We start from the raw sequence: 14,965 nt of genomic DNA on the forward strand, positions 1-14,965 counted from the left end.
ACTGTCAATCAGGTGCTTGCCTTGCCGTCCATCCATCCATCCATCTATCTATCTATCTATCTATGACTCTCGATATCTAACTCTCTTGCTTGCTATCGCTCCCCCAATGGTCAGTAGCATAGTAGCATAACAGCAGATCACGGACCACTGTCAATCAGGTGCTTGCCTTGCCGTCCATCCATCCATCCATCTATCTATCTATCTATCTATGACTCTCGATATCTAACTCTCTTGCTTGCTATCGCTCCCCCAATGGTCAGTAGCATAGTAGCATAACAGCAGATCACGGACCACTGTCAATCAGGTGCTTGCCTTGCCGTCCATCCATCCATCCATCTATCTATCTATCTATCTATGACTCTCGATATCTAACTCTCTTGCTTGCTATCGCTCCCCCAATGGTCAGTAGCATAGTAGCATAACAGCAGATCACGGACCACTGTCAATCAGGTGCTTGCCTTGCCGTCCATCCATCCATCCATCTTTCTATCTATCTATCTATCTATCTATGACACTCGATATCTAACTCACTTGCTTGCTATCGCTCCCCCAATGGTCAGTAGCATAGTAGCATAACAGCAGATCACGGACCACTGTCAATCAGGTGCTTGCCTTGCCGTCCATCCATCCATGTATCTATCTATCTATCTATCTATGACTCTCGATATCTAACTCTCTTGCTTGCTATCGCTCCCCCAATGGTCACGTATGTTGCATTCAACGACAAAGAAAATCGTGTGCTGGAAATGATTTCTGGCAACTGTGAAGGAACTGCACGACTGCAGCAACCGCAACACCTCCGTCTGTCTCTGTGGCGCAATCGGTGAGCGCGTTCGGCTGTTAATCGAAAGGATGGTGGTTCGAATCCACCCAGGGACGGCCCACTTTTCCCCCCGCCCCTTGTTATTGTTTTTACTTCGGGCGGTCAGTTTGCCAGACTGCGGCTACAGTAACCTTAAGCTGCTTGCTGCGGACGGCCATCTTGCAAAAATGTATCGAGGGTTTAGAAACTTCCTTTCCATTGCCTAGGCCAACATAAACCAAGGCACTGCTGGGAGTCGAACCCAGGGTTTCCTATTTACAAGACAGGCGCTTTGACCAACTAAGCCACGGTGTCAGGACTCTCCCACTCCCCAGTACCTTCACCCAGGCGTAAGGAACAAAACAAAACAAAACAAAACAAAACAAAACAAAACAAAACAAAACAAAACAAAACAAAACAAAACAAAACAAAACAAAACAAAACAAAACAAAACAAAACAAAATCTGGATGCAGGCTGCAACAAAGGAAGCACACAGAGGTGAAAACGTAAGGTTGACGGGAGCAACAAGCTCCCTGTTGCGACTGTCCAGGGGCGGCAATGGGAATTGGACGTTGGCCGTTAGGTGCGCGTAGCGCGTGTCCTTTGGGTTCTGGTTCTTCTTTACAAACCGGCATCTGTCCAGTTGGCTTTCCGGTTCATTACGTCCTCTGATGGCTTTACGATAAGCCTATCTTGCAATCAGATGCTTGCCTTGCCGTCCATCCATCCATCCATCCATCTATCTATCTATCTATGACTCTCGATATCTAACTCTCTTGCTTGCTATCGCTCCCCCAATGGTCAGTAGCATAGTAGCATAACAGCAGATCACGGACCACTGTCAATCAGGTGCTTGCCTTGCCGTCCATCCATCCATCCATCTATCTATCTATCTATCTATGACTCTCGATATCTAACTCTCTTGCTTGCTATCGCTCCCCCAATGGTCAGTAGCATAGTAGCATAACAGCAGATCACGGACCACTGTCAATCAGGTGCTTGCCTTGCCGTCCATCCATCCATCCATCTATCTATCTATCTATCTATGACTCTCGATATCTAACTCTCTTGCTTGCTATCGCTCCCCCAATGGTCAGTAGCATAGTAGCATAACAGCAGATCACGGACCACTGTCAATCAGGTGCTTGCCTTGCCGTCCATCCATCCATCCATCTATCTATCTATCTATCTATGACTCTCGATATCTAACTCTCTTGCTTGCTATCGCTCCCCCAATGGTCAGTAGCATAGTAGCATAACAGCAGATCACGGACCACTGTCAATCAGGTGCTTGCCTTGCCGTCCATCCATCCATCCATCTTTCTATCTATCTATCTATCTATCTATGACACTCGATATCTAACTCGCTTGCTTGCTATCGCTCCCCCAATGGTCAGTAGCATAGTAGCATAACAGCAGATCACGGACCACTGTCAATCAGGTGCTTGCCTTGCCGTCCATCCATCCATGTATCTATCTATCTATCTATCTATGACTCTCGATATCTAACTCTCTTGCTTGCTATCGCTCCCCCAATGGTCACGTATGTTGCATTCAACGACAAAGAAAATCGTGTGCTGGAAATGATTTCTGGCAACTGTGAAGGAACTGCACGACTGCAGCAACCGCAACACCTCCGTCTGTCTCTGTGGCGCAATCGGTCAGCGCGTTCGGCTGTTAACCGAAAGGATGGTGGTTTGAATCCACCCAGGGACGGCCCACTTTTCCCCCCGCCCCTTGTTATTGTTTTTACTTCGGGCGGTCAGTTTGCCAGACTGCGGCTACAGTAACCTTAAGCTGCTTACTGCGGACGGCCATCTTGCAAAAATGTATCGAGGGTTTAGAAACTTCCTTTCCATTGCCTAGGCCAACATAAACCAAGGCACTGCTGGGAGTCGAACCCAGGGTTTCCTATTTACAAGACAGGCGCTTTGACCAACTAAGCCACGGTGTCAGGACTCTCCCACTCCCCAGTACCTTCACCCAGGTGTAAGGAACAAAACAAAACAAAACAAAACAAAACAAAACAAAACAAAACAAAACAAAACAAAACAAAACAAAACAAAACAAAACAAAACAAAACAAAACAAAACAAAATCTGGATGCAGGCTGCAACAAAGGAAGCACACAGAGGTGAAAACGTAAGGTTGACGGGAGCAACAAGCTCCCTGTTGCGACTGTCCAGGGGCGGCAATGGGAATTGGACGTTGGCCGTTAGGTGCGCGTAGCGCGTGTCCTTTGGGTTCTGGTTCTTCTTTACAAACCGGCATCTGTCCAGTTGGCTTTCCGGTTCATTACGTCCTCTGATGGCTTTACGATAAGCCTATCTTGCAATCAGATGCTTGCCTTGCCGTCCATCCATCCATCTATCTATCTATCTATCTATGACTCTCGATATCTAACTCTCTTGCTTGCTATCGCTCCCCCAATGGTCAGTAGCATAGTAGCATAACAGCAGATCACGGACCACTGTCAATCAGGTGCTTGCCTTGCCGTCCATCCATCCATCCATCTATCTATCTATCTATCTATGACTCTCGATATCTAACTCTCTTGCTTGCTATCGCTCCCCCAATGGTCAGTAGCATAGTAGCATAACAGCAGATCACGGACCACTGTCAATCAGGTGCTTGCCTTGCCGTCCATCCATCCATCCATCTATCTATCTATCTATCTATCTATGACTCTCGATATCTAACTCTCTTGCTTGCTATCGCTCCCCCAATGGTCAGTAGCATAGTAGCATAACAGCAGATCACGGACCACTGTCAATCAGGTGCTTGCCTTGCCGTCCATCCATCCATCCATCTATCTACCTATCTATCTATGACTCTCGATATCTAACTCTCTTGCTTGCTATCGCTCCCCCAATGGTCACGTATGTTGCATTCAACGACAAAGAAAATCGTGTGCTGGAAATGATTTCTGGCAACTGTGAAGGAACTGCACGACTGCAGCAACCGCAACACCTCCGTCTGTCTCTGTGGCGCAATCGGTCAGCGCGTTCGGCTGTTAACCGAAAGGATGGTGGTTCGAATCCACCCAGGGACGGCCCACTTTTCCCCCCGCCCCTTGTTATTGTTTCTACTTCTGGCGGTCAGTTTGCCAGACTGCGGCTACAGTAACCTTAAGCTGCTTGCTGCGGACGGCCATCTTGCAAAAATGTATCTAGGGTTTAGAAACTTCCTTTCCATTGCCTAGGCCAACATAAACCAAGGCACTGCTGGGAGTCGAACCCAGGGTTTCCTATTTACAAGACAGGCGCTTTGACCAACTAAGCCACGGTGTCAGGACTCTCCCACTCCCCAGTACCTTCACCCAGGCGTAAGGAACAAAACAAAACAAAACAAAACAAAACAAAACAAAACAAAACAAAACAAAACAAAACAAAACAAAACAAAACAAAACAAAACAAAACAAAACAAAACAAAACAAAACAAAACAAAACAAAACAAAATCTGGATGCAGGCTGCAACAAAGGAAGCACACAGAGGTGAAAACGTAAGGTTGACGGGAGCAACAAGCTCCCTGTTGCGACTGTCCAGGGGCGGCAATGGGAATTGGACGTTGGCTGTTAGGTGCGCGTAGCGCGTGTCCTTTGGGTTCTGGTTCTTCTTTACAAACCGGCATCTGTCCAGTTGGCTTTCCGGTTCATTACGTCCTCTGATGGCTTTACGATAAGCCTATCTTGCAATCAGATGCTTGCCTTGCCGTCCATCCATCCATCTATCTATCTATCTATCTATCTATGACTCTCGATATCTAACTCTCTTGCTTGCTATCGCTCCCCCAATGGTCAGTAGCATAGTAGCATAACAGCAGATCACGGACCACTGTCAATCAGGTGCTTGCCTTGCCGTCCATCCATCCATCCATCTATCTATCTATCTATCTATGACTCTCGATATCTAACTCTCTTGCTTGCTATCGCTCCCCCAATGGTCAGTAGCATAGTAGCATAACAGCAGATCACGGACCACTGTCAATCAGGTGCTTGCCTTGCCGTCCATCCATCCATCCATCTTTCTATCTATCTATCTATCTATCTATGACTCTCGATATCTAACTCGCTTGCTTGCTATCGCTCCCCCAATGGTCAGTAGCATAGTAGCATAACAGCAGATCACGGACCACTGTCAATCAGGTGCTTGCCTTGCCGTCCATCCATCCATGTATCTATCTATCTATCTATCTATGACTCTCGATATCTAACTCTCTTGCTTGCTATCGCTCCCCCAATGGTCACGTATGTTGCATTCAACGACAAAGAAAATCGTGTGCTGGAAATGATTTCTGGCAACTGTGAAGGAACTGCACGACTGCAGCAACCGCAACACCTCCGTCTGTCTCTGTGGCGCAATCGGTCAGCGCGTTCGGCTGTTAACCGAAAGGATGGTGGTTCGAATCCACCCAGGGACGGCCCACTTTTCCCCCCGCCCCTTGTTATTGTTTCTACTTCTGGCGGTCAGTTTGCCAGACTGCGGCTACAGTAACCTTAAGCTGCTTGCTGCGGACGGCCATCTTGCAAAAATGTATCTAGGGTTTAGAAACTTCCTTTCCATTGCCTAGGCCAACATAAACCAAGGCACTGCTGGGAGTCGAACCCAGGGTTTCCTATTTACAAGACAGGCGCTTTGACCAACTAAGCCACGGTGTCAGGACTCTCCCACTCCCCAGTACCTTCACCCAGGCGTAAGGAACAAAACAAAACAAAACAAAACAAAACAAAACAAAACAAAACAAAACAAAACAAAACAAAACAAAACAAAACAAAACAAAACAAAACAAAACAAAACAAAACAAAACAAAACAAAACAAAACAAAATCTGGATGCAGGCTGCAACAAAGGAAGCACACAGAGGTGAAAACGTAAGGTTGACGGGAGCAACAAGCTCCCTGTTGCGACTGTCCAGGGGCGGCAATGGGAATTGGACGTTGGCTGTTAGGTGCGCGTAGCGCGTGTCCTTTGGGTTCTGGTTCTTCTTTACAAACCGGCATCTGTCCAGTTGGCTTTCCGGTTCATTACGTCCTCTGATGGCTTTACGATAAGCCTATCTTGCAATCAGATGCTTGCCTTGCCGTCCATCCATCCATCTATCTATCTATCTATCTATCTATGACTCTCGATATCTAACTCTCTTGCTTGCTATCGCTCCCCCAATGGTCAGTAGCATAGTAGCATAACAGCAGATCACGGACCACTGTCAATCAGGTGCTTGCCTTGCCGTCCATCCATCCATCCATCTATCTATCTATCTATCTATGACTCTCGATATCTAACTCTCTTGCTTGCTATCGCTCCCCCAATGGTCAGTAGCATAGTAGCATAACAGCAGATCACGGACCACTGTCAATCAGGTGCTTGCCTTGCCGTCCATCCATCCATCCATCTTTCTATCTATCTATCTATCTATCTATGACTCTCGATATCTAACTCGCTTGCTTGCTATCGCTCCCCCAATGGTCAGTAGCATAGTAGCATAACAGCAGATCACGGACCACTGTCAATCAGGTGCTTGCCTTGCCGTCCATCCATCCATGTATCTATCTATCTATCTATCTATGACTCTCGATATCTAACTCTCTTGCTTGCTATCGCTCCCCCAATGGTCACGTATGTTGCATTCAACGACAAAGAAAATCGTGTGCTGGAAATGATTTCTGGCAACTGTGAAGGAACTGCACGACTGCAGCAACCGCAACACCTCCGTCTGTCTCTGTGGCGCAATCGGTCAGCGCGTTCGGCTGTTAACCGAAAGGATGGTGGTTCGAATCCACCCAGGGACGGCCCACTTTTCCCCCCGCCCCTTGTTATTGTTTCTACTTCTTGCGGTCAGTTTGCCAGACTGCAGCTACAGTAACCTTAAGCTGCTTGCTGCGGACGGCCATCATGCAAAAATGTATCGAGGGTTTAGAAACTTCCTTTCCATTGCCTAGGCCAACATAAACCAAGGCACTGCTGGGAGTCTAACCCAGGTTTCCTATTTACAAGACAGGCGCTTTGACCAACTAAGCCACGGTGTCAGGACTCTCCCACTCCCCAGTACCTTCACCCAGGCGTAAGGAACAAAACAAAACAAAACAAAACAAAACAAAACAAAACAAAACAAAACAAAACAAAACAAAACAAAACAAAACAAAACAAAACAAAACAAAACAAAACAAAACAAAATCTGGATGCAGGCTGCAACAAAGGAAGCACACAGAGGTGAAAACGTAAGGTTGACGGGAGCAACAAGCTCCCTGTTGCGACTGTCCAGGGGCGGCAATGGGAATTGGACGTTGGCCGTTAGGTGCGCGTAGCGCGTGTCCTTTGGGTTCTGGTTCTTCTTTACAAACCGGCATCTGTCCAGTTGGCTTTCCGGTTCATTACGTCCTCTGATGGCTTTACGATAAGCCTATCTTGCAATCAGATGCTTGCCTTGCCGTCCATCCATCCATCTATCTATCTATCTATCTATCTATGACTCTCGATATCTAACTCTCTTGCTTGCTATCGCTCCCCCAATGGTCAGTAGCATAGTAGCATAACAGCAGATCACGGACCACTGTCAATCAGGTGCTTGCCTTGCCGTCCATCCATCCATCCATCTATCTATCTATCTATCTATGACTCTCGATATCTAACTCTCTTGCTTGCTATCGCTCCCCCAATGGTCAGTAGCATAGTAGCATAACAGCAGATCACGGACCACTGTCAATCAGGTGCTTGCCTTGCCGTCCATCCATCCATCCATCTATCTATCTATCTATCTATGACTCTCGATATCTAACTCTCTTGCTTGCTATCGCTCCCCCAATGGTCAGTAGCAAAGTAGCATAACAGCAGATCACGGACCACTGTCAATCAGGTGCTTGCCTTGCCGTCCATCCATCCATCCATCTATCTATCTATCTATCTATGACTCTCGATATCTAACTCTCTTGCTTGCTATCGCTCCCCCAATGGTCAGTAGCATAGTAGCATAACAGCAGATCACGGACCACTGTCAATCAGGTGCTTGCCTTGCCGTCCATCCATCCATCCATCTATCTATTTATCTATCTATGACTCTCGATATCTAACTCTCTTGCTTGCTATCGCTCCCCCAATGGTCAGTAGCATAGTAGCATAACAGCAGATCACGGACCACTGTCAATCAGGTGCTTGCCTTGCCGTCCATCCATCCATCCATCTATCTATCTATCTATCTATGACTCTCGATATCTAACTCTCTTGCTTGCTATCGCTCCCCCAATGGTCAGTAGCATAGTAGCATAATAGCAGATCACGGACCACTGTCAATCAGGTGCTTGCCTTGCCGTCCATCCATCCATCCATCTATCTATCTATCTATGACTCTCGATATCTAACTCTCTTGCTTGCTATCGCTCCCCCAATGGTCACGTATGTTGCATTCAACGACAAAGAAAATCGTGTGCTGGAAATGATTTCTGGCAACTGTGAAGGAACTGCACGACTGCAGCAACCGCAACACCTCCGTCTGTCTCTGTGGCGCAATCGGTCAGCGCGTTCGGCTGTTAACCGAAAGGATGGTGGTTCGAATCCACCCAGGGACGGCCCACTTTTCCCCCCGCCCCTTGTTATTGTTTCTACTTCTGGCGGTCAGTTTGCCAGACTGCGGCTACAGTAACCTTAAGCTGCTTGCTGCGGACGGCCATCTTGCAAAAATGTATCTAGGGTTTAGAAACTTCCTTTCCATTGCCTAGGCCAACATAAACCAAGGCACTGCTGGGAGTGGAACCCAGGGTTTCCTATTTACAAGACAGGCGCTTTGACCAACTAAGCCACAGTGTCAGGACTCTCCCACTCCCCAGTACCTTCACCCAGGTGTAAGGAACAAAACAAAACAAAACAAAACAAAACAAAACAAAACAAAACAAAACAAAACAAAACAAAACAAAACAAAACAAAACAAAACAAAATCTGGATGCAGGCTGCAACAAAGGAAGCACACAGAGGTGAAAACGTAAAGTTGACGGGAGCAACATGCTCCCTGTTGCGACTGTCCAGGGGCGGCAATGGGAATTGGACGTTGGCCGTTAGGTGCGCGTAGCGCGTGTCCTTTGGGTTCTGGTTCTTCTTTACAAACCGGCATCTGTCCAGTTGGCTTTCCGGTTCATTACGTCCTCTGATGGCTTTACGATAAGCCTATCTTGCAATCAGATGCTTGCCTTGCCGTCCATCCATCCATCTATCTATCTATCTATCTATCTATGACTCTCGATATCTAACTCTCTTGCTTGCTATCGCTCCCCCAATGGTCAGTAGCATAGTAGCATAACAGCAGATCACGGACCACTGTCAATCAGGTGCTTGCCTTGCCGTCCATCCATCCATCCATCTATCTATCTATCTATCTATGACTCTCGATATCTAACTCTCTTGCTTGCTATCGCTCCCCCAATGGTCAGTAGCATAGTAGCATAACAGCAGATCACGGACCACTGTCAATCAGGTGCTTGCCTTGCCGTCCATCCATCCATCCATCTATCTATCTATCTATCTATGACTCTCGATATCTAACTCTCTTGCTTGCTATCGCTCCCCCAATGGTCAGTAGCATAGTAGCATAACAGCAGATCACGGACCACTGTCAATCAGGTGCTTGCCTTGCCGTCCATCCATCCATCCATCTATCTATCTATCTATCTATGACTCTCGATATCTAACTCTCTTGCTTGCTATCGCTCCCCCAATGGTCAGTAGCATAGTAGCATAACAGCAGATCACGGACCACTGTCAATCAGGTGCTTGCCTTGCCGTCCATCCATCCATCCATCTATCTATCTATCTATCTATGACTCTCGATATCTAACTCTCTTGCTTGCTATCGCTCCCCCAATGGTCAGTAGCATAGTAGCATAACAGCAGATCACGGACCACTGTCAATCAGGTGCTTGCCTTGCCGTCCATCCATCCATCCATCTATCTATCTATCTATCTATGACTCTCGATATCTAACTCTCTTGCTTGCTATCGCTCCCCCAATGGTCAGTAGCATAGTAGCATAACAGCAGATCACGGACCACTGTCAATCAGGTGCTTGCCTTGCCGTCCATCCATCCATCCATCTATCTATCTATCTATCTATCTATGACTCTCGATATCTAACTCTCTTGCTTGCTATCGCTCCCCCAATGGTCAGTAGCATAGTAGCATAACAGCAGATCACGGACCACTGTCAATCAGGTGCTTGCCTTGCCGTCCATCCATCCATCCATCTATCTATCTATCTATCTATCTATGACTCTCGATATCTAACTCTCTTGCTTGCTATCGCTCCCCCAATGGTCAGTAGCATAGTAGCATAACAGCAGATCACGGACCACTGTCAATCAAGTGCTTGCCTTGCCGTCCATCCATCCATCCATCTATCTATCTATCTATCTATGACTCTCGATATCTAACTCTCTTGCTTGCTATCGCTCCCCCAATGGTCACGTATGTTGCATTCAACGACAAAGAAAATCGCGTGCTGGAAATGATTTCTGGCAACTGTGAAGGAACTGCACGACTGCAGCAACCGCAACACCTCCGTCTGTCTCTGTGGCGCAATCGGTCAGCGCGTTCGGCTGTTAACCGAAAGGATGGTGGTTCGAATCCACCCAGGGACGGCCCACTTTTCCCCCCGCCCCTTGTTATTGTTTCTACTTCTGGCGGTCAGTTTGCCAGACTGCGGCTACAGTAACCTTAAGCTGCTTGCTGCGGACGGCCATCTTGCAAAAATGTATCGAGGGTTTAGAAACTTCCTTTCCATTGCCTAGGCCAACATAAACCAAGGCACTGCTGGGAGTGGAACCCAGGGTTTCCTATTTACAAGACAGGCGCTTTGACCAACTAAGCCACAGTGTCAGGACTCTCCCACTCCCCAGTACCTTCACCCAGGCGTAAGGAACAAAACAAAACAAAACAAAACAAAACAAAACAAAACAAAACAAAACAAAACAAAACAAAACAAAACAAAACAAAACAAAACAAAACAAAACAAAACAAAACAAAACAAAACAAAATCTGGATGCAGGCTGCAACAAAGGAAGCACACAGAGGTGAAAACGTAAGGTTGACGGGAGCAACATGCTCCCTGTTGCGACTGTCCAGGGGCGGCAATGGGAATTGGACGTTGGCCGTTAGGTGCGCGTAGCGCGTGTCCTTTGGGTTCTGGTTCTTCCTTACAAACCGGCATCTGTCCAGTTGGCTTTCCGGTTCATTACGTCCTCTGATGGCTTTACGATAAGCCTATCTTGCAATCAGATGCTTGCCTTGCCGTCCATCCATCCATCTATCTATCTATCTATCTATCTATGACTCTCGATATCTAACTCTCTTGCTTGCTATTGCTCCCCCAATGGTCAGTAGCATAGTAGCATAACAGCAGATCACGGACCACTGTCAATCAGGTGCTTGCCTTGCCGTCCATCCATCCATCCATCTATCTATCTATCTATCTATGACTCTCGATATCTAACTCTCTTGCTTGCTATCGCTCCCCCAATGGTCAGTAGCATAGTAGCATAACAGCAGATCACGGACCACTGTCAATCAGGTGCTTGCCTTACCGTCCATCCATCTATCCATCTATCTATCTATCTATCTATGACTCTCGATATCTAACTCTCTTGCTTGCTATCGCTCCCCCAATGGTCAGTAGCATAGTAGCATAACAGCAGATCACGGACCACTGTCAATCAGGTGCTTGCCTTGCCGTCCATCCATCCATCCATCTATCTATCTATCTATCTATGACTCTCGATATCTAACTCTCTTGCTTGCTATCGCTCCCCCAATGGTCAGTAGCATAGTAGCATAACAGCAGATCACGGACCACTGTCAATCAGGTGCTTGCCTTGCCGTCCATCCATCCATCCATCTATCTATCTATCTATCTATGACTCTCGATATCTAACTCTCTTGCTTGCTATCGCTCCCCCAATGGTCAGTAGCATAGTAGCATAACAGCAGATCACGGACCACTGTCAATCAGGTGCTTGCCTTGCCGTCCATCCATCCATCCATCTATCTATCTATCTATCTATGACTCTCGATATCTAACTCTCTTGCTTGCTATCGCTCCCACAATGGTCAGTAGCATAGTAGCATAACAGCAGATCACGGACCACTGTCAATCAGGTGCTTGCCTTGCCGTCCATCCATCCATCCATCTATCTATCTATCTATCTATGACTCTCGATATCTAACTCTCTTGCTTGCTATCGCTCCCCCAATGGTCACGTATGTTGCATTCAACGACAAAGAAAATCGTGTGCTGGAAATGATTTCTGGCAACTGTGAAGGAACTGCACGACTGCAGCAACCGCAACACCTCCGTCTGTCTCTGTGGCGCGATCGGTCAGCGCGTTCGGCTGTTAACCGAAAGGATGGTGGTTCGAATCCACCCAGGGACGGCCCACTTTTCCCCCCGCCCCTTGTTATTGTTTCTACTTTGGCGGTCAGTTTGCCAGACTGCGGCTACAGTAACCTTAAGCTGCTTGCTGCGGACGGCCATCTTGCAAAATTGTATCGAGGGTTTAGAAACTTCCTTTCCATTGCCTAGGCCAACATAAACCAAGGCACTGCTGGGAGTCGAACCCAGGGTTTCCTATTTACAAGACAGGCGCTTTGACCAACTAAGCCACGGTGTCAGGACTCTCCCACTCCCCAGTACCTTCACCCAGGCGTAAGGAACAAAACAAAACAAAACAAAACAAAACAAAATCTGGATGCAGGCTGCAACAAAGGAAGCACACAGAGGTGAAAACGTAAGGTTGACGGGAGCAACAAGCTCCCTGTTGCGACTGTCCAGGGGCGGCAATGGGAATTGGACGTTGGCCGTTAGGTGCGCGTAGCGCGTGTCCTTTGGGTTCTGGTTCTTCTTTACAAACCGGCATCTGTCCAGTTGGCTTTCCGGTTCATTACGTCCTCTGATGGCTTTACGATAAGCCTATCTTGCAATCAGATGCTTGCCTTGCCGTCCATCCATCCATCTATCTATCTATCTATCTATCTATCTATGACTCTCGATATCTAACTCTCTTGCTTGCTATCGCTCCCCCAATGGTCAGTAGCATAGTAGCATAACAGCAGATCATGGACCACTGTCAATCAGGTGCTTGCCTTGCCGTCCATCCATCCATCCATCTATCTATCTATCTATCTATGACTCTCGATATCTAACTCTCTTGCTTGCTATCGCTCCCCCAATGGTCAGTAGCATAGTAGCATAACAGCAGATCACGGACCAATGTCAATCAGGTGCTTGCCTTGCCGTCCATCCATCCATCCATCTTTCTATCTATCTATCTATCTATCTATGACTCTCGATATCTAACTCGCTTGCTTGCTATCGCTCCCCCAATGGTCAGTAGCATAGTAGCATAACAGCAGATCACGGACCACTGTCAATCAGGTGCTTGCCTTGCCGTCCATCCATCCATTTATCTATCTATCTATCTATCTATGACTCTCGATATCTAACTCTCTTGCTTGCTATCGCTCCCCCAATGGTCACGTATGTTGCATTCAACGACAAAGAAAATCGTGTGCTGGAAATGATTTCTGGCAACTGTGAAGGAACTGCACGACTGCAGCAACCGCAACACCTCCGTCTGTCTCTGTGGCGCGATCGGTCAGCGCGTTCGGCTGTTAACCGAAAGGATGGTGGTTCGAATCCACCCAGGGACGGCCCACTTTTCCCCCCGCCCCTTGTTATTGTTTCTACTTTGGCGGTCAGTTTGCCAGACTGCGGCTACAGTAACCTTAAGCTGCTTGCTGCGGACGGCCATCTTGCAAAAATGTATCGAGGGTTTAGAAACTTCCTTTCCATTGCCTAGGCCAACATAAACCAAGGCACTGCTGGGAGTCGAACCCAGGGTTTCCTATTTACAAGACAGGCGCTTTGACCAACTAAGCCACGGTGTCAGGACTCTCCCACTCCCCAGTACCTTCACCCAGGCGTAAGGAACAAAACAAAACAAAACAAAACAAAACAAAACAAAACAAAACAAAACAAAACAAAACAAAACAAAACAAAACAAAACAAAACAAAACAAAATCTGGATGCAGGCTGCAACAAAGGAAGCACACAGAGGTGAAAACGTAAGGTTGACGGGAGCAACAAGCTCCCTGTTGCGACTGTCCAGGGGCGGCAATGGGAATTGGACGTTGGCCGTTAGGTGCGCGTAGCGCGTGTCCTTTGGGTTCTGGTTCTTCTTTACAAACCGGCATCTGTCCAGTTGGCTTTCCGGTTCATTACGTCCTCTGATGGCTTTACGATAAGCCTATCTTGCAATCAGATACTTGCCTTGCCGTCCATCCATCCATCTATCTATCTATCTATGACTCTCGATATCTAACTCTCTTGCTTGCTATCGCTCCCCCAATGGTCAGTAGCATAGTAGCATAACAGCAGATCACGGACCACTGTCAATCAGGTGCTTGCCTTGCCGTCCATCCATCCATCCATCTATCTATCTATCTATCTATGACTCTCGATATCTAACTCTCTTGCTTGCTATCGCTCCCCCAATGGTCAGTAGCATAGTAGCATAACAGCAGATCACGGACCACTGTCAATCAGGTGCTTGCCTTGCCGTCCATCCATCCATCCATCTATCTATCTATCTATCTATGACTCTCGATATCTAACTCTCTTGCTTGCTATCGCTCCCCCAATGGTCAGTAGCATAGTAGCATAACAGCAGATCACGGACCACTGTCAATCAGGTGCTTGCCTTGCCGTCCATCCATCCATCTATCTATCTATCTATCTATGACTCTCGATATCTAACTCTCTTGCTTGCTATCGCTCCCCCAATGGTCAGTAGCATAGTAGCATAACAGCAGGTCACGGACCACTGTCAATCAGGTGCTTGCCTTGCCGTCCATCCATCCATCCATCTATCTATCTATGACTCTCGATATCTAACTCTCTTGCTTGCTATCGCTCCCCCAATGGTCAGTAGCATAGTAGCATAACAGCAGATCACGGACCACTGTCAATCAGGTGCTTGCCTTGCCGTACATCCATCCATGTATCTATCTATCTATCTATCTATGACTCTCGATATCTAACTCTCTTGCTTGCTATCGCTCCCCCAATGGTCACGAATGTTGCATTCAACGACAAAGAAAATCGTGTGCTGGAAATGATTTCTGGCAACTG

The 14,965-nt window shown here is 47.2% G+C and overlaps 9 non-coding genes across 9 annotated transcripts; all 9 read left to right on the forward strand.

Moving 5' to 3' along the window:
* Positions 1 to 805: 805 nt before the first annotated feature.
* trnan-guu (transfer RNA asparagine (anticodon GUU)) lies at positions 806 to 879 on the forward strand. The gene has a single exon. It is a non-coding gene; the product is annotated as a tRNA-Asn (tRNA).
* A 1,566-nt stretch (positions 880 to 2,445) lies between these two features.
* On the forward strand, positions 2,446 to 2,519 carry trnan-guu (transfer RNA asparagine (anticodon GUU)). The gene has a single exon. It is a non-coding gene; the product is annotated as a tRNA-Asn (tRNA).
* Positions 2,520 to 3,780: 1,261 nt separating this feature from the next.
* Positions 3,781 to 3,854, forward strand: trnan-guu (transfer RNA asparagine (anticodon GUU)). Its single transcript has one exon. It is a non-coding gene; the product is annotated as a tRNA-Asn (tRNA).
* Positions 3,855 to 5,148: 1,294 nt separating this feature from the next.
* Positions 5,149 to 5,222, forward strand: trnan-guu (transfer RNA asparagine (anticodon GUU)). The gene has a single exon. It is a non-coding gene; the product is annotated as a tRNA-Asn (tRNA).
* Positions 5,223 to 6,516: 1,294 nt separating this feature from the next.
* Positions 6,517 to 6,590, forward strand: trnan-guu (transfer RNA asparagine (anticodon GUU)). The gene has a single exon. It is a non-coding gene; the product is annotated as a tRNA-Asn (tRNA).
* Positions 6,591 to 8,289: 1,699 nt separating this feature from the next.
* Positions 8,290 to 8,363, forward strand: trnan-guu (transfer RNA asparagine (anticodon GUU)). Its single transcript has one exon. It is a non-coding gene; the product is annotated as a tRNA-Asn (tRNA).
* Positions 8,364 to 10,347: 1,984 nt separating this feature from the next.
* On the forward strand, positions 10,348 to 10,421 carry trnan-guu (transfer RNA asparagine (anticodon GUU)). Its single transcript has one exon. It is a non-coding gene; the product is annotated as a tRNA-Asn (tRNA).
* A 1,714-nt stretch (positions 10,422 to 12,135) lies between these two features.
* Positions 12,136 to 12,209, forward strand: trnan-guu (transfer RNA asparagine (anticodon GUU)). Its single transcript has one exon. It is a non-coding gene; the product is annotated as a tRNA-Asn (tRNA).
* Positions 12,210 to 13,411: 1,202 nt separating this feature from the next.
* On the forward strand, positions 13,412 to 13,485 carry trnan-guu (transfer RNA asparagine (anticodon GUU)). The gene has a single exon. It is a non-coding gene; the product is annotated as a tRNA-Asn (tRNA).
* Positions 13,486 to 14,965: the final 1,480 nt, after the last annotated feature.

This window comes from Amia ocellicauda, chromosome 2 (genome assembly GCF_036373705.1).
Source record: "Amia ocellicauda isolate fAmiCal2 chromosome 2, fAmiCal2.hap1, whole genome shotgun sequence".
In the NCBI taxonomy this organism is placed as follows: Eukaryota; Metazoa; Chordata; class Actinopteri; order Amiiformes; family Amiidae; genus Amia; species Amia ocellicauda.